Source organism: Tenrec ecaudatus, chromosome 9 (genome assembly GCF_050624435.1).
Source record: "Tenrec ecaudatus isolate mTenEca1 chromosome 9, mTenEca1.hap1, whole genome shotgun sequence".
Classification (NCBI taxonomy): Eukaryota; Metazoa; Chordata; class Mammalia; order Afrosoricida; family Tenrecidae; genus Tenrec; species Tenrec ecaudatus.
The window spans coordinates 60,768,484-60,789,326 of NC_134538.1; positions in this window are offsets into that span (position 1 = coordinate 60,768,484).

Sequence of the window (20,843 nt, forward strand, 5' to 3'; positions counted from 1 at the left end):
TTCAGTACAGCTTTACTTAGTCCCTCTGTGAAAACGTTAGCTAACTTTCTCAAAACCAACTATTAAGCATGTTGTCATTCTTAAGCCCCCAGGAAGATCAATAAGCAAACTGAGTGGAGCATCTCAAACACTATTGCCATTATTTTTGCCCTGAACCCATCTGCCTTTGCTTTGATGTGATGACTTCTACCTTTCGGTAGCTATTACTTTGGTTGTGCTTTTTCTTCAGGATAGTTCTGGTAAAGACAGGTTTCATATCTTATTACAGTTCTGCCAAGAAATGTTTCAGGATCTTGAACTGACTTGTTTTAAAGTTTTTATTGAAAGCTCTGCTCTAAGCTGCAGCTAATTTGGACACAGTGGTTGGGTGTCCATTGAATAGAAATTTTGCTTAAATTTATGAACCTACTTTGCTATGTAAATTATCATTAAAATGAAAAATTTCACTCACATTAAATGAAAAGTTAGTCTTCTGTAAATTCAATTAATTAATTCATCGATGGTGTTGACTATGATTTCTGACGATAATGATCATGGTCCTCTTCAGTTACTGAAAGAACACAATTGTTTCCTTGAAAATTGATATGGATGGTGTGTTGCACTTTCAACCTTGCCTCATACCAATTTATAACAAGTCTTCTGTTTGTAAACATCTAATTTATTTGGGTATTGTCCCCGTAAACTTTCCATGAGCATCAACAATTTTACCATTCTTTTTTTAAATTTTAACAATTTATTAGGGGCTCATACAATTCTTATCACAGTTCATACATATACATACATCAATTGTATAAAGCACATCTGTACAGTCTTTGCCCTAATCATTTTTTTCTCCTCTTTTCTTTTTTTACATTTTATTAGGGACCCATACAACTCTTATCACCATCCATACATATACATACATCAATTGTATAATTTTACCATTCTTTCACTCACGCTTCACCAAAAAATTGTGTTTTACCCTGGTTTCAATGTCAGCGGAATCCCTGTTGCTCTGTTCCAGGTTCTTTTCCGACTGATGTCTTGTGATTCTTATTGCGTCAAACTGCATCCTGTTCAGACATGCTTTAATAAGCTGGTATGAATTTATTTTGGAACATTTAAATATCCATGGATAATTTTATCAGATGGCATATTTTCATGGTCATTTGAAACCCCTTGTATATATCCTTAAGGAAAAAAAATTTTGAAAAACCTGGGAGAAAAAATAAACACAGGACATCAAGCAAATCAAAAATGACAACTTAGCTCATGAAAAGTTCCTAATTTTTATCAAAAAGATAAAATGAAGACAAAACAACAATGAGCTATCATTGATAATATTTTAAATATGATAATATCAACTTCAGGAGAAGATTAAAAAACAAAACAAAACAGGATGGATCACTGGGTTAGGCTGGGTTCTCCAGAGCAACACTTCTTAATCTGGGACCACAGTCCCAAATGCGGTCTTGTAATTGAATGTGGGGATTGCAAAAACACTTAGGAACAATCAATGGTCTTAGAAAAGAAATCAATTACTATTTACAGATGACTAGAATTGTATACAACATTTAAAGTAACCTAAAATAAACACGAGGATACAGTGAAGCAAGTGGTTTAAGCTAGGTTGATAACCTAAAGTTTGGCAGTTCAAATCAACCCAGTAGCTTTGAAAAAACTTTTTGTGATATTTTTATTTTTCATAAAATCTCATAAAATAAAAAAATCAGTTTCATAAAATAGATCATAGGTATGAAATTATGCTAAATAAAATTTTATATAAATGTTATTTAATGAAAATATTAAAAATAAATCATGGAAATAATAGTAATAAATTTGATTCTGGGAAGTCAAATCCTAAAACTCTCTCCCTTGATCATAAAATGTGAGAAAGTGTTCTTAATATATGTATCTTCTTAGAAGCCTCACCACTTACATATTTCTCTCCACCTTCTCTCTGTACAGTCCAAGAATAATTAGTTGATTCTATAAAAGAAGTTCTATAAATTTCTACATAGATTCAATCATACATATGAATTGAAAGTCTTACATAGTTTTCACTTTTTATAATTAAGAACTAGTCTTTTCATGTATATTCAAATTGCATGATAGCTGGAATTTATGAAGCATGATCATTGGCTTCTTAATTTAAAATACAGATTTTTTGCAAAAGCAATGATTATGGAATATGAGCATATTGTGTTATAAAATTGAGACCCCCCCCTTCTTGATTTTATGTAAGAGCCAAGACCCAGATGAAAATTTGATGGAGCCAGTGAAGGAGGCGTCCAATTGGACACGTTGTATGTCTCTGTTGGCCCCTCCAGCTTATGTTCCTGATGTTCTTAAGTGGGCACGCTTCATTTTACTTAGTCATCTCCAACCGTCCTCCTTAAATTTCAGCTAGAGAGAGAAGAGTCCTTTATCATAATCCTAAATCCTCAAGTTAGAGAATTCCAATGATTAACTAACTAGTAGAGAGAGTTGTCTCCTCTATTAGTCATTAAGATATGGAAGTCAGTGAATATAGCCAAGTAGCAGATATTTTTAAACATATCACTTTCTAAATGTGAAATTTGTATGCTCATAACTTTTCAATTTGAACCAAATGATGCTTTTGTTTTTTTTTCTGCTAAAATCATAGAGGAAACTTCAGTATTACTTTCCACAATCATTACTGCTAAATTATTAACCTTGACCTTCATTAAGAGATCCTGCTCTGCTGGTGATATTTATAACTATTAAAGCAGGCCATTTTCTTGCTGATATAATAATTTCATGGGTAGTAGTACTACCCCAAATGGAAAGACATTAAGCCTGACTTCCAGAGACTTAATTTTTCTTCAAGTGAATCCATTATAGAGAGAATTTAATTTCTTACTGACTCTAGATTACAAGGCAAAGTACTTATGTAATGGAATTATACTAAGCTACTAATTATCAGATGCACATTTGAAATTTAAACAATTTTACTTTCCATAATTACTTTTTTCCACATTTTAGTTTCAATAACTAAATTCACTTGTTAAAACAGCATTACAAAGAAATTTCCTTTGTTATAAAAATGTGATCACAAAGATTTAGTTAGGTTTAAATAAACAAAATTATAATAATTTGCTAATGTCCTTTTTGATAGTTAATTACCCATATAAAATTATCTATCTATATTATAGAAAAATACATTAGAATTGCAAAGTGAGTAAGAAGTTAAGAAACAGAGGAGAGCCACTATTTTAGAGGACAACCTTCCATGAGCTGAATTGGTGTAGCCACTGGAACTGGCTTCAACATAGCCATGGCGTGGGGCATGGTCCAATACAGGCAATGTTTCATTCTCTTGTCCATAGGGTCGCTGTGCGTCAAGCCCACAGCAACAATATTATTCATGGACATTAGTTTGCCAACAAAGCCTAAAGATGTGTGATAAGAAAATATCCTAATCTATTTTCTATCATCATTTATTACACTAATAGGTGTATGTACTATTGATTTACTCAAAATTCAGGGAGTATAGTGATTTTAATACTGATTACTTTTTCAATGAAAAAAAGGTGTTCCTAAATGTCCCTTATGTGTATTTATCTTATTATTTCTTCTTGGGAAATTTAGCAGTCCACATTTCAGATGTCTGGGTACTAAATGCATATTATTATTTTTTGTTAATTTGGATTTAATACATATATCATATCATTGCATATTACAATCACACCAAGTAGAATTGTACAATTGCTACCACAATCTGTTTCCAAACATATTTTTCTAACTATGTATTATTATGGGATCATTGTAATATGGGGGGATGCCCCAAGACCCTCTTCACCCCCCAATAAAAGTACTAAAAACCACTACCTTGAATATAATTCCATCTTATAACAACCCTATTGGACACAGGAAGATTACTTCTTAGGTTTTTGAGCCTGTACATCTTTGTGAAAGATTACTGTCTCCTCTTTCTCTCTTAGAACGGCTGCTAGTTTCAACTACTGGCTTTCAGTAGTACTGTCTTTCAATGTGTACGCCACGGGCCACCATGTGAAGAAGGGAAATAGAAGGATTTAAAATCTATGGTGCATATTTGAAATTATCTATTTAATCTTCAATGCTCTCTTCTTTCAAATACTGAAATCCTAAAAACTTTAATTTTGATCTGTTCACTACTATATATAATATATTTTAATATTCCTTAATAAGGCTTATTTTCTTTTAAACCAAATAATTAAGACTAATTCTATTATATTGGCAATTTCCATTTTTAGTGTACATACTGTGTCTCATGAGCATTATCTAAATATAATAATTTTACAAATTAGAGATAAAACATGAATATAACTTCAAATATCTGTGACCACATGGCTAAAGCTGTTAGAAACAGCCACATATATCTGTCTGCTTTGCCTTGACATCAACTCAGGCCACCTGGTATGACTTAGCAACGCAGGTGTCTTCTCTTCCTGACACGGTTAAAAGCAACCTGGAATCAGAAAGGCGCACATGTGTGTGTGTGTGTGTGTGTGTGTGTGTGTATTAAGGAGTCACTGAAGTAGCAGTAAAACCCAAGCATATTTTTCCTTATCTGAAACTCTGGGGACCAGGTTTGTTAAATATAATCAAATATTAGAAACATAATAAAAACATCTGGTGGGAATTGGTAACAGAGAAATGTACCAAATCAATTAATTTCTCCTCCATTTTGCACTAATTGCAGTGAAGTTTGTCTGATCTGACCAGTTCCACGTGGGTCAGATGATCGTCCACTGAAGGACGCAGTTCTCCAGACCACTAACTCTGCCCACTCCTTCCGATACCAGCCAGACGTGATACTCACCTTTCTGATCTCCTGCCAAAATATTTGCGGGTTCTCACTATTTTTCGGTTTCAGTAATTTGTAAGACTATCTCACATAACTCAGGAAAAACTACTTATGATGTATCCTTATTATGAATCAGGGTCCATATAATCTATAAGAGGTCATAAGAGGGTCTTCCACTGAGAATTTTCTGGCCTATAAGCATGCCTTCCCCTCCCGGTGGACTGAAGTCAGTCATCAATGAGGAAGTTCACTTGTGTTTCTGGGGCAAGTATTCTATTGGGGTTAAGTTACATAATATTACTTAAGTGATTCAATTGCATAGTTCTAATTCATTGATTCATTGCTTGTGAAGTTGAACATAATCTCCAAACAAACCAAGCTCACAGTTGATGCTGACTTCTAGTGACCCTCCTAGAGGGCAGGGTAGAACTGTCCTGTCGGTTTCCCAGACTGTAACACTTTATGGCAGTAGAAAGCCCCGTCTTTTTCACTCAGAGTGGTGGGGCGGTATTGAACTGTTGACGTTGCAGATCATTGCCTAAACTAGTGAACACAACGCCACCGGGGCTTTCCTGAGTCCAGGGTATCAAATCACACCTATGTCACCTAATTAGCATGGACTTCTCTACGAATAACAGAGCTATTTTAATTACTCATGATATTTCAAGGGTTTAGAGATTACAGGGATACCTCGGTGATTGAGTGGCTTCACAATCGATGATCTTCCCACTACTTGAACAGCAAAGTTCAAAACAAAATCCGCTCCGTGTCCATACTCGGCTTGATAGTTGAACCAGAAATCTTCCTTGAAAACGCCTCTATCACTTAGAATGATTCACAAATGGCATCGTGTGTCAGACACGAAAAGGTGATGCTTGAGTCTAACTCATATAGTGCTTGCCTTAGGGCGTGAAAGCGTTCATTCTCTCTCTCTCTCTCTTTTATTTATTTGCGCTTTGTGTAAAATATTGCAACCATAGCGCCAGACAAATGTCACGATACCAGCGATAAAGCTGAAAGGACAACAGCGAGAGCCACAAAAGGGTTAAAGAAAGCAAGCATTGCAAACTTTGAATTAGTTCACTGCTTGTCTGATTTGACGGCTGAATACCTCGTGGCTAAGTGGACATTATCAACCTTTTTGAAAAGATGAATGTGATTAAAGGAGCTAATCTAGTGCAAGTTGTGAAAAAGTTAACCACAAAATTAAGAAGCCAGGCCAGCGAGGAAGTGGAAAAAATATTATTAATTTGGATAAATCAGAAACAACTTAATTGAGATAGTGTACCCAGGGCAGTGATATGCAAAATAGCTAAGAGCCTTCAGAGGCGTGATTTAATGAACAATGTTAGCGTGGTGAGTGCAGAGCATCCTGAAGCGTCCAAAGACAGCCCTGGCTGGGCTGAAAGATGCAGACAGAGCACAGGCGCACAGAGCACAGGAGGCCTGGGCAGGGGCGAGGGCAAGAAAGACGAAGCTGATCAATTCATGGCCGAATTTGCTGAAGACACGGAGGCAGAGGGTTTTCTTCTCCAGCAAGTTTCAACTGTGATGGAAGCGGGTATTTTTTGGGTGGTGGGGTGGGGGAATGTCCAATAGGATCTTCATTACTAAAGAGGCATAAGCATCGTCAAGCAACAAGCCATGAAAGATAGGCTCACGCTGCTTTTGCGGGAATTGCTAGAGGGGATTTTAAAGCGAAGCTCAGGTTCGTGTACCCTTGTGAAAACCCACGGTTTTTGTAAACAACAAAATAGAAAGAAAAAAAAGTTAAGTGTGATATGGTGGGCAAATAAAAAAGCATGGGTGAGCAGGCGGTTTTTCATTGATGGGTACATGAAGTGTTTTGGATTAGTGTAAACAATCCTTGCAAGAGAAAACCGTGCCTTGTAAACGCACCTTTTCATGGATGAGGCGCCTGCGCATCCTCCAGGCTTGCAGGGTGAGCCGATGACAGATGCTCCTTTATCATTGTTAAGTTCTTGCCTTGGAAGATGACTGCTCTCATCCGGCACTTGGACCAGCAAGTCAGTATAGATTTCAAAAATGTGCACCCAAGCACTGTTCCAGCGGCATTTCGAAATAGCCTCGGACACCCAGCTGATCCTTCAAGAGGGTTGGAAAAATCATTTTCAACACCCCCACCCCCACCGCACCCCCCACATTCCGCTCTCTACAACGCCTGCCGGTGGTGGTGGTGGTGAAAGTTGTGGCTGGAAGTGATGACACAGAGAGACAGAAGGGTTTAAAGGCTCTGAGGAGAAGCCTATTGGGAAGGATATTGTGTCTCTCTGCCAGTCAGTGAGTCTAGAGGTTTAAGAAGAGGATGTGGGAGAGTTGATGAAGGACAGGGTGCAGAGCTCATCACGAAGAACTTCAGGATTAAAGCTGAGGAATCAACTTCTCAAGGGGAGGAGAGAAGGGAGGGGCTCCCTATTCTTTAGCCAAAGGAATGAATGCTAAGTGGCTGGAAGTGGTCCGTTTCTGGACAGAACCTCCCTCAGAAAAGGCAATGGTGGACAGAATTGTGAACACAGAAACTGAAAATCTGCCTCTTATGTTAGGAACGTTTTGAAAAAGAAGGCAGAAGCAAGTGGCATTAGGCAAATTTTTTGTGAGAAATGGTGAACATGAACAAAAGGAAAGAGGCCCCAAAGTGTCCTGCCAGCAGTCATGTCTCTTCCACCAGATAACGTTCCTCCTCCTCCTCCAATTCAGTCCTGCCCCGGGGCCTGCACATCACAGGAAAGCACTCGTACAATTTTTGAAAAAGAATTTATTTACTGGATGGTGCTTTTATGTTTAATGTAATGTATTGGTCGTATTTAGATCTTTTAGTGGTTATTTCCCCAACCTAGGGCTGTTAACTTTGTTTTGAAATCCTGAAAAAAATGGATTTCTAAGTGTAATAGTTGTTCCTAAGAAGCAATTATTTGGTTTTCCATTACTTCTTAATGGAAAAAATATGTTCAGTTCTCAAATGCTTCCTTGTTTGAACATGAATTTGGAATGAATTAAATTCAACTGAGATATCACTGTATACACGAGGATTCAAAGACTAAGATAAAATTCCCGTGGTAAAGTAACCCCAAATCGCTCAAAGAAACTTAAATCAAAAGACACGAATTCATAGTTTAGAAGAAAATTGTATGTGTTGTTATTCTAAATATGGTAAATATAAGTTTAAAATATTATAATTTTTTTCTTGTCAGCTTTACCACCAGGCAAGTTATTTACAAATGTTCATATTGATTGTTGTTTGATTTGGGAAGGAGCAAAGAAGTTGTTGAACAGTAGATGTGGTGGGCTGGGGCTGTCAACTAGATACTCCTGTCTCGGGAGGGAGTCCAGTCTGCCCATGACCCCTCCTTGATGAGATAAGTCCTTTTTATAAGAGGGGGAGATCAAGGAGAGGCAAAACCTCTTTGGCCCTTGGACTTCCGCCAGAGCTGGATCTTGCCTCTGTGGCTCTCCTGTTGCCCCACCTGAAGATCCAGGAGCAGTCAGTCAACTACCTAAGGTGGATTCCTCTGCTGACTTTGGCTTCCATTAGCCCATGCGCCCTGCTGTCTCTGCTTCCTTATCCTGGTCTGGTTCCTTGACCTGCTGTTATTTCCTCTTCATCATCTTCCATGCATCAGGAGAAGCCTGGCATGAACCCGACTAGATGTCTCTCTGTCTACAACTGTGTCAGCCATTTCTTGATAAAAATCTTTATCTATACACAATACATACACAGGACATTCTAGAGAACCCAAACTAACACACTAAGACATTGGGAGTAAGAGTTGAAACAGGTTATGTATTGCTTGCAGTGTGGCAACATGATTCTATACTGATTCCCTTTTTCCTGGCATCTATTCAGTGCCCACAGTTTAAAGTCTATCTCAATTGTCATATTTTGTTAATGTTTAAAGACTTCTTTGACTAATAGGTAGTGGAAAGATTATTGAAAGCTCAATTGGTGTTTTAGAAGTTAATATTTCTTACAAGTGATATACATGTGATAATAAATGTAACATATGCATTATTTCATATGCATGTGAACCTAGTCTATCACCTGTGTAGACCTAAATAGAGATGACTTGTAGATACCTCCCATGCTGGTCTCATGATTTATGATCTAATTAGAATTGTATAATCTGATACATTTGACACTGAAGTGCACAGTTTTTCCATCTTCTTTTTCATTAAGGGTTTTTAACAGAGTCTTTGGAATAATCTCTTCTTCAATTTAAATTTTGACTTCATGAGATTTTTCATGTTCCAAATAACTGGTATACTCTGGGGCTGGGGTCAGCCAACAGTTGAGATGGAAGATGTCCCTCATTAAAATTTAAAAATTATTCAAGGGTCACAATATACTTTTACAAACAAATGAAATCACCATTATCTGAAAGCCATCCTTTCACAAAGTTCAATTTTACTTCGGAGCCTCACGTATATACCGAAAGAGCTGCACATGGTTCACTAGCGTCAGCTTGCCACCCATGGGTGGTCATCAGAAACTAAAGCAATAGAAAAATCTGCTGAAAAGACATCTTACTTCTTGTCTATGGTCTCTAGACACCTTTTAGTCTGTTGAGTGCTCTGGTCAAATATTTAACATTGCTTTAAAATTATGCCACTTTATGAGATTTGGCTTTTTTGACATAAAATTTAATAAGAGCTTGTAAATCATAAATGATTTAAGAACCACAATGATGTCTGTTTTGGCATAATACAATTTTCTCAGAGTGGAATAAAATGAAAAAAGCTTCACACACAGAATGTTGAGGTTGGTTTGTGTAGGTTTTCCTTTTCTTTTTTAAAAAAAACTTATTAGTGTGGATTGTGTAAGAGTTGACCGAACAGATCAATTTTACGTCAACTTTCTAATTATGTTACTTCTCATTTTAAATGACCAACTGGGCTCTTTCCCATTAAATCTAGATTGAAAAAAAATTTGAATCATTTTCTATGATTTTATTTCATTCACAATAATGTATAATTAAAATATATTCTACACAGGATATTCAGTAAATGGTTAACTTTGTGCACTCGACTTAGGGCTGTCACACCTGCCTATTCAGAGAGAGAGAGAGAGAGAGAGAGAGAGAGAGAGAGAGAGAGAGAGAGAGAGAGAGAGAGAGAGAGAGAGAGAGAGAGAGAGAAGAGAAGAGAAGAGAAGAGAAGAGAAGAGAAGAGAAGAGAAGAGAAGAGAAGAGAAGAGAGAGACCCTGAACTGGTTCCTGGGAGTTATTTTCTGAGCCTTTGCAATGAGATACAGTTTATTTGTATATTTATCACTGTGGGCATAAAAGTGGTTCATTCTAAAAATGGAAAAGGTTTGGAAAACCTATTTTCTTCCCGAGGGTCCTAGAGCACATTGCATTCGTCTTGGGGAGAGGAGCCATGGAGAGTTGATGCTGTGGTTTTTGTTAGGTTACTGCGTTGGTTCTGACTTGAAGCGACCCTATCTGTGTGCAACACAATGAAACACGGCCCAGTCCTGTGCCGTCCTCACAGTTATCCCTCGTTGAGCACATCGGCACAGTCACACTATGAATCAGCTTGCCGATGCTCTCTCTTTTTTGCTTTCCCTTTACGTTACCAAACATAATGTCCTCCAGGGCCTGGACTCTTCCGACAATATGACTAGAGTACATCTTGATTCCATCTTGATTCCAAGAGGAATTTTGGCTGTACTTCTTTCAGGACTAAGCCGTTTGTTATTTGGTCGTCCTTGGTCCTTCCTTCTTCTGGTACGTTCTCCTCCAGGTAAGACCATACTTCAATGCATCTACTCTTCCTTGGTCTTCCTTAAGAAGGCTTGGTTGATATGGTGTAGCTAAGGTCAGTCTTGTGAGTTTTTCATAAGCAACTTTCCCAGGAAGACCTTGATGGACATGCATTTTATGTGTTGCCAGATGTAGTGCTGGGCTTATAAATGTTTACCCAGATCTCCTCTAGGAGAGGACAAGTGGAAGTGTGTCCCTGGTTTCCCCTAGATGCTATCCTCCGAGTCTTTATCTCTTTGTTCCATTTAATCAACTTGTTGCACATCAGTAAACCATATCACTAAGTATGGATGCTTTTATAAGTTGAGAGTATCATGTGGAACAGCCAAGACAAGTTCATTTTATTTCCTCATAGACTCTTCAGAAGTAGTGTAATTTTCACATCGTGATACTTCTTACTAATATTGATTTATGTTTTAATTTGTTTAAAACACCTACATACACTACACCTTATTGGAGCCAAAGACTGGGGGAAACACATGAAGAAGAAAATGCAATTATGAAACAATGCAATTGGCCATTAACTATACAAAAATTGTCACTCAATAAGTAATTATCACATGTTAAATTCCAAAGTCCAATTATTCCATTTCACCTTGAAATTTGCTTGACTATAATATAAAACATACCAAACTACTGATAGAGTTCTCAAAAATAAAATTTCTAATTTAATTAAATTAATCACAATTAATAAATATATCATTGAGGGTTGTTGCAGAAGAATAAAATGTCAAGTTCATACTTCTATATATTTTTTGAAACTTGATTTCTTTAACAGCAGAGAGTTACATATTTATAGAAATATAATCTAAAGTTAAAATTATATTTATTTTTTACCTTCCAAAATAGCACTATTGATATTCAGTCTCATACACATAGAGTCCTAGCCTCCTTCTTTTTTACTCTTGTGGTTTTTATAATTTGTTTTATTTTTATTGTTGATAATACATCAGAATATATACCATTTTAATAATTTCTACCTATAAATTTTATTGACACTAATTACAAAATTTTTGTTATGCAATTATTTTCAACCTCTGATTTCAAGTTGTTCATTTTATGTTTATATAAATCAACTACCCCTTAAATTTGCTTTCTAAATGTTCAAGTTGCTGTGGTCAATTTATTCCACTGAGATTCATCTTGAAAGAACATAGTACTCAAGGTAGACATCCTTTACTACTTAAGCTGGACTGTTTGGTTTCAAGAAGACTTCTGGGAATATTTTTGCTTTAAAGGTCATCTCAAGGCAATATTTCCCGAGGTTCAACCAATCTCTCTGACTCCACAAATATCGATTCCATAAGAAGGTAAAATACTGCCCTCTCATTCCTCCCTTTTAATCAATACTCCCTATGGAGTATTTTATCAAAATGCTCAGTAATGGTAACTGGGCAGCACGACATTTTTCATCAAAGGAATCATTCACGGGGTCAATTAGGAGAATATTCCATTTCCTTCTTCCATTTTTGACTCTCTTTTCTCTCTAAGTAAATAGAATCCAAGTAAATAGAAACCAATTGCTATACTATAGATGGTGCTTAAAAGAATTTCATACCCTAGGCAATGCTCAATGAATTAGAAAGTTTTTAAAAAAGGAACAAACAGGCTATTATGCCAATTAACCGGGGCATAACATAAAACCATAATCCTAAACAGCCAGACCTATGAGGTGATTGTACATGAACAGTTCTTGCAGCCTCTCTCTCTTTAATTAATCTAGTCATTGCTATAAATATATCTATTACACAACCTTTGCCAATGCAGTGCCATACACTCTGCAAAAGAGCACAATTAGTATACTGAAGACAAAAATGCCAGCCTCCACTTACAATCTTGAAAAATTCTATGGGCAAATGTTGACTGCTGCTGGAAACAACAAAAGAAGAGAGAAAGAATACACAGAGCCACTGAATTAAAAATCACTGGTCCACGCGCCACTATTTCAGGGGGCAGCATATGAGCAAGAACCAAAAGTACTAAAGGAAGGAGTACAAGCTGCCGTGAAAGCATTAGCCAAAAGCAAGGCTCCAGGAATGGATGGAGCACTAATTGAAAGGTTTCCACAAGCTGCAGAAGCACTGGGAGCACTCGCCTATGCCAGGAAATTGGAAAGACAGCCAGCTGACTGGAAGAGAGTTATCTTGGCAATTATTTCACAGAATGGTGACCCAATAGAGTGCTCAAATTATAGACCAGTATCAGGAATATCATATGCCAGTAAAATTTTTTCTCAATACCATCCAACAATGGTTAGAGTAGTTCTTTCAGGGCTGCCACAGGTTCAGGCTGGATTCAGAAGAGGATAGGGAACAAGGGCGATCTTTGTGAAGTCAGATGGATCTTGAGTGAAAGTAGAGAATATAAAAAAGGTGCTTACTTCTGTTTCATGGGCTTTATGCCAAAGACACGTAACAGTATGGCTCATAGTAAAGAGTGTCTGTCACTTTAAGCAGAATGGGAATCCCAGACAGAACCCTTCATTGTGCTTATGATGAATTTGTATATGGATCAAGAGATAGTTATTGCATGGATTAAGATCAGAAAAGTAGTAAGTCAGGGATGTATCCTCTCACCAGACTTATTCATTCTGTCTGCTGAGCAAATCACCAGGGAAACTGGATTATATGAATAAGAACGTGGTATCAGGATTGGAGGCAGACTTATTAACAACCTTTGATATGCAGATGATACAACCTTGCTGAAAGCTAGGATGGTTGAAGTATTTGCTGGTAAATATCAAGAATTGTAGCTTTTGATAAGATTTCAACTCAAAGTAGCAAAAACCGAAATTCTCAAAACTGGATTAATGTGTAACCGCATGATAAACAGAAAGTAATGATTGAAGTGGTCTAGGATTTTGTCCTGTTTGATTACACAATCAAAGCTCATCAAGAGGATGCATTGTATTGGGCAAATCTTCTGCTCAAGACCTCTTCAAAGTGTTGAAAACAACGCTGTATTTTGAGGAGTAAGGTGCACCTGACGCCAAGTCATATATTCAATCACCTCGAATGGATATAAAAGTGGACATTGGATAAAGAAGAACAAGGAAGAATTGCTGCATTTGAATTATACTACTGACAAAGACTATTGAAAGTATCATGGACTGTCAAAAGAACAAACAAATCTTTCTTGGAAGACTTTAAATCAGAATGCTTCTTAGAGTCAAGGAAGGCAAAATTTCTTCTCACATACTTCAGATATGTGCTAAGGAGAGGCCAGCCCCTGGAGAAGGAGACATCATGCTTGGCAAAGTAGAGGGCCAGAGAAAAAGAGGATTTATGACAAGATGGAATGACACAGTGGGTTAGTGTGCAGAAGTTGATATCAAAGAGCAATTGAATATTGAGGAAACACTCCAGCCATGATGTATTAATATGGGTGGACTAGAGAAACACATTCATAGAGATTCATGTGTGTGTAAGAGAGAACATTATATCAAAGAGCAATTGTAAAGCATCCCAGTCCAGTCCATATCAAGTTCATGAGTCTGGTATTACTCCATATGTCAATACTAGTCCACAAATTTTCTTTAGATTCACACAGCCATGCAATGACGCCAAATGCAGGAAGATCACAGGCCAGTGGGTAGAAAGTCTTGTGGACCCAGTGGCAGTGGAAGCATCTCATAGTTGGCAGGGATTCCACATGGATTTTCCAGCCACTGCTCTAGTGCAATGCCATGTGTTGGCTTGTTAACAAGAATGCCTCTTAGGGAGTGAGAGAATCCTGCCTTCAGAAGATATTTATCTCCTTTGCAGCTGCAAATGAGGTCATCACGCTGTGACCTGACTGAAAAGTTAGCCTCCACCTCTTCACTCTTAAGCCAAGTTGGCAAAGATTATGTAACTACCACACACAGCGACTGCAACAGTGGCCTCCAACAGAAGAATATTTGTGAGGATGGCGTACAACCTGGAGGTGTTTCGTTTCATATAGTGGCGTTGAGTTGGAAGTGGCTCCGTGGCTGGCACCTGGGAATAACAACATTAATGGGCCTTGGGGTTTTCTCCAAGTTTTGATCATTACCAATAAGGTGTGATGGATATTGGTGTACAAATCCCTTTTTGAGTCTTTACTTTCAAGTCTTTTGAATATATGCCTAGGAAGAAAATTGCTGGGTTATATTTTTAGTGGGTTTTTTTTAATCATGGAGCTCTCTTTTCCACAAGGAATATGCAGATTTGCATTGTAACAACAATGAATAAATGTTCTGAATTCCCCACACCCATGTCAATATTTATTATCTGATTTTTGTTTGTTTGCTTTTTTATTTAGTCTTATCCATCCCAGTTGATGTAAAATTCTCACTGTGATGTATATTAGCATTTATCTAATGACTAATGTTGAACAGACTCTATTAAAATATAATAACCTACACATACACACTCATATAGATAGATAGATAGATAGATAGATAGATAGATAGATAGATAGATAGATATAGATATATACAAACTAACAACAAAAAGACAAATAACCCAATCATAAATTTAGCAAATGACTTAAAAATATTTCTTCAAAGCAGACATTCATCTCCCTATCAATACATGGAAAAGTGCTCAATATCATCAATCAAGATCTATCTTTGATCTTGGGCCAGTTGATATTTCCAGTAAAATTTATAAAGAAATGGCTATTTCAATGTTTCTCATGTAGCTATTTATTTAATACCTTGTGTAGTCTGAAGTTCTCCACAACTCAATTAGCAAATATAAATTCTAATGGATGATTGAGGGATAAATATTTGCTAATTTAAAGTTCTTATCAGGAGCCCTGGTGGTGGAGTGGACTGCTATCCACAAGGTCAGCAGTTCACAACTACCAGCTGCTCCTCAGAAGAAAGATGGGGGTCTCTGCTCCCGTAAATTTACAATTTTAGAAACCCAAGGGTCATTCTATCTAGTCCTATAGGCTCACTGTGGGTCAGTAGTGACTTGATGGTAGAAAGTTTGTTTTTGTTTTGTTTTTGTTTTTCAATCTGTAACTCTGGATTATTTTAGGACCAGACACCAAACACATTAGAATGCTCCACATCTCAGCTCTTTCCATTTGATTTTAAGAGGTCTATTTCCTTTCAGGATCATTTCCTAACAAACATACTCACAGCTTTGTATGTTAAGAGAAGAGATGACTAATGAAATCTAAATAGTCATAAAGTAAAAATCCGCATGAACTGTTTGAACACAAGAATTGCAAATGTGATGAATAGGAATAAGATACTACAGAAATTGATATTGCCAAGCATATCATTTCAGCCACATTTCAATACTCATAACAATTACTCTGAATCAGCAACACCATACAGCTAATCAACTGCATCTGTTCATCTTCACAGCTGTTATACTGGGGAAAAAATGCCCCTCTTCTCCCCACTCTCCTCTAAACTCACTGTGATTGTAATGAACACCTATTCTGATGAGGAATATGGACTAACATCTTTGGAAAAACAAAAACAAATTCTGGTTCACTTGAAAGGCAGAGATATGAAGTAACCAAAGCAATTATATGAGGAAATCAACTGGTATAATTTTGGGTTATATATCTATTTTATGTCATAATCAAGTTGCTATTCATTTATATTTACTCCTCTAAAATGATTGGAATACAAAATATCCTTATAAATAATACAATAAGGCATGAATTTTAAAAGATAAATTCATTTAGGTTCATTTATTTGTTCATTCTTTCATTTGTCATGCTGTTTTAGTGAATACTTATGTATCTATGTAGCTTTGGTAGTTCACAAAACGACTTTGAGAGAGACTCAGTTATGTACTGATTTGTTCCCCATAAAATACATGTTAGCATACTATCGCCTATACCTGTGTATGCCATCTTGTTTGGGAATAGAGTTTTCTTCTCTATGTCAGGGTGTTAATATAAGAGTACGGTGTGCCAAACCTGTCCATTTGAGGTATAATAAGAGCAGATTAGACATAAAGGCATGCATACACTCAGAGAAAGATACATTCCATGTGAGGGTAATCCACAAGCCAATGACTCAAGGAATACCCAGGACTACTTACAAAGAAAATATCAACTGGTCGAAGACTCTGCTTTGTGTGTTTAGCCTCTTGAGCTGGGATAAATTAATATGTGCTGCTCAAAGTGGCTCTTTTCATGACAGCAGCACTAGGTCTTAGGTACATACCAAGAGCAGTAAACGTCTCGGCAATGGACATATCTGACCTCCTCTGGCTTCCCTACTGCACTGAAGCAATGGCCAGCTATGCCTGCACCCTCCATCTTTCTTTATCTACTCTCAGACCCACTTCTCTAATCATGGCTCTCTACTTTTCTGATGAGTGTGATAATCCAAGGCCATGGCCACACAGAGTCACAGATAAAACTCAAAATTACAGGGGTTTATTAGGGAAGTTAGAAGGCAACCTAAAGTTAGGATCAGTACACTGCACGGATACAAGCTTTAGTCGACAGCATATCTCCTCAGCTAGCAGACTAGTGGACATTCAGACAAGCAGTCTCTTGACCTCTGCCTTCCCAGACCAGGAGAGGGCCCATTGCTTTATCTCACAGATCCGTGAGATAAAGTCTTTGTGCTGCTCCGATGATTTCTTTCTCCTGGTCTCCTTGGCTTGGTTTGGCCCCTGGTTTTATTCTGGCCCCTGGGCTAGTTCTCACGGTCTCTAGTGTCTGTTCTTAGCCTCTACTCCTTTAGATAGCGATCTTGAATTTACTCTTCTGACAGGTCTGAAATGTTTTCTCTGTATGTTCTTGCTTCTCACATGGCTCTCATACACAGAAGAATGGCTTTGATGAAGGTACAATTTTTGTCTTTCATCAGACTGTACCCCTGAGGAAACAAAGGATGCTACATGCCCCATGCCATCTACTAGTCAGGATTCAATCCAATCTTAATCTTGTCCCCCTAGCATAGGAGAAAACTCCCTTCAACATGGGATTGTAGGTGCAGGAATAGAGTCTATAATTTAAAAACAGCATTATGGAATGTCATATTCATTAGACAGGTCATGTTAATTGAATGCATTTCACCATTTCTCTAATTTACACATAAGAATGTATGAGTTTTATTATATCTAATAACTTGCGACAAATAATACAACTGGTTAGTGATGGCAGTGTAAAGGTGCTATAACTCTATCTAAGTCAATATTTCATAGGAAGATAAGAATTAGCAAGCCAAGGTATCCCTGTGAGCTTGTTTCTCATGTGAAATCAAAGGTTTGAGATTTGGTGGTCTCGGTCATCCCTCCCCACACTCGCCTACCCAGTCACAAAACCAAAAGATACTTAGAGTTAGAACTAACCTCTAGGACACACTCAGAAGTATCCCAGACAGGTTTGGGTCACTCACTTTATATCCAGCATCACTGACTCAAAGGAATATTTGAAGAATTACTATCAGTCCTAAAATATCTTTTAAGTATCACATTTGGATTCTAATTTTTGTTGACAGTAGGAGAATATGCTGTTTGATCAGAGTCCCCAAAGGGTTGATTTTACTCACTTTTTAAACTTCCAATTAAAAAATATTCTAAGAACAACACGGAAATAAAGGTGACACTGATGTTTCTAGAAGTAAAAAGGGTGGCGTTCATGGTCAAGGCAATGCTGTGCTCAGAAACTCTACAGAAAATGCAGAGCCATCATGGAAAAGATACAAAAGATGGAAAAGAAGACACCAAACAAGTAGGATTACTGAACTGAAGTAAAAAAGCAACTCATCCATCCTCTCTCCAATCGTATTAGCAATTCTGACCCCAACAAGCGCTGTGATAACACCCTATACTTTTCAACGGGGTCTGATAACTTATTACAACACACGGAACTTGCAGGCAAAACTGGTGATTATGTGACCTATAAAGGAAGTTAACAGGTTACAAATGCTCAGGATACAATCATTCTGACAGGACCACCTCTTCTCAATCTTGCTTTGCTGAGAAGCCTTTTTCTCTGATCTTTGACCTCTCTGTCCCACAGCCCCTTGGCTGCCACTCTGCTTGGACAATATTACGAAGACCTTTTAATATTAGCAAGTGATCGCTCAAAGGGCACCCCACTCTTCCATAAGCCTCAGTACAAAAGCACTTAACGCTAGCTCCATTGATCAGCAAATTTTGCTTCCTTAATTGTCTGGAGGCACCCAACTCTGCAAGCCTGGTCCCTGCCCTAAGACACTGGGTCTTATTTAAGAAGCCCATCAATCCTCTTGTTTTCTGGCTCTTGGTTCTACTGCTGTTGCTCTCTGCCATTTCTGGTGTCATAGCTTTCTATCCCTAGATCAAAGAGGTTCAAAGTTCAAGGATAGTGGGAACCAAAGGTTGCGCTCTACTACTAGCACATCTCTAGTGCTAATACTCAAAATCACCACTCCTGTTTCTGAAATGACTCATTTTATACCCAGCCAGATGACATCCCACATCAGAAACCTGTCTTCATAATCACAATTAACCATTTAACAATCTTTACAATTGAATCAAATAACCCTATTAGTATCTTCCCCCACCTTTTCTTGCCCATATTCATCAGGAAACAGACTGGTGGGAGTTACAAAGTCTATGGCTAGAAGAGGCATCTTAAATAATTATTTATCATCATAGAATGATACATGGGATAACCCCAGAAGACAGAATAAACTATGAGCGCATGTATTAACATTACATGTTGTAAACACAGAGAAATACAAAGAGAAATGAAGAAATCTGCACTGCGGTCTCAAATATTATTGCTTATCTTAGAAACTGATTCATCAAGCTGGAGAAAAATGTATAAAGAAGATAGACATTTGGAAAAACTTGGAAAAATAATTAAAATGACTTAATTTAATTATACACATACAAGGCCTTCATATGTTCATAAACATTTTAATTATCTTTCACTTCTGTTTTTTGAGGCCTTCTCATATATATTTCACTCTTTAAATAAAAAACAGATAATTTTAAAGTATGATATTAAAGATTATGATCAACATGTTGTGCATATGATTAAATGAGTTTAGTGTTCCCCAAAATGGGTGAAACCACCTATCAGGGGCGCAGAAATGATTCAAGGGGGCTGCAAAAACAGACTTATAGCACTTTCCTGGATCATGGGCTATCGTCAAACAGTTTATAATCACCAGGGGCATGAGTTTTTTTTTTCTGAAAAGAGACTGGGAGGCTGAGTGAGGTTAGGGACATATGTATTAGTTAATACATTTCAAGATATATAAAAATCCAAGCCATGTGGACATAAGGGTCTTCTTTCTATTTTCCAAGGGTAAAATTAAAGTCTTTGCTTTTTGTCATATTACTCTGCAGTGAAAGCATCGGCGTGAGTGCTCACTTTAAAACACAAAAAGAATTTCATGAAAAACTCACTGAATTTTACTCAGCAAAGGAGGAGAGTCAACTGTCCTAGAAAATAATGCTCACTGCGACAGGAAATGAAAATGGAAAGTCCACCGAAGTCTTATTTATACCATCATATTTAATTTCAAGGGCCAAGATAGTGAAATAATTGAAGAGACACATATCAAAACTTCTGTCAAGTAAATGACAAAGCTTATAATGAAGGACAAAGCAAGAAATTGATAAGATTCCTCTGGCTTCCTCTGGCACAAAATAACACGGTGAATAAAAGCTTCAGAGATAGGATCAAGATACAAACTCGTAATTTATACTAAGGCACACACACACACACTACTGTCCGTTACATATTGGTATAACTATTATTACGTTCTCAGAAATTTCTCCGGAGTTTACCAGACTGAAGGCCTGTAAAGAAGCTCTCAAGCCATAGTATTTTGCTTACATGTGTAATTGTTAGAGACTAATTTTTAAAACAATAATTACACTAGATGCAATGAGGTTGCATAAGAGTAGTTGAAATATAAAGATTTGATCAATAAGGTGTTTTTATTTAATATCATAGTGTGATATAGATACAGATATCCTAGTTAACCCTGTGACAATAGCTAGCAGACGTATTTATTAGAACTAGGCTAGTATCAGCCACATTAAATTCAGGCTCATAAATATTTTTATTTTCCCAGTTTTATATACACAGAGTAGAGACTAAATTATTATAATACTCTGAAGTTCAAATGTCTTTTAGTAGGTGAAAATCTTTTGTTTCTATTGTGAAAACCTTCCATTACTTTTAATAGTAACCATTGACTAGGAAAAATTATGTGCAATATGTAAGATTATTTCTAAAGACAATATCTTGATGTGAAATTTGTACAAAAATAACTCAGAACCCTCTAAGGTCCCTGTCTATATTTTTAAGTTACTGTTGACAAT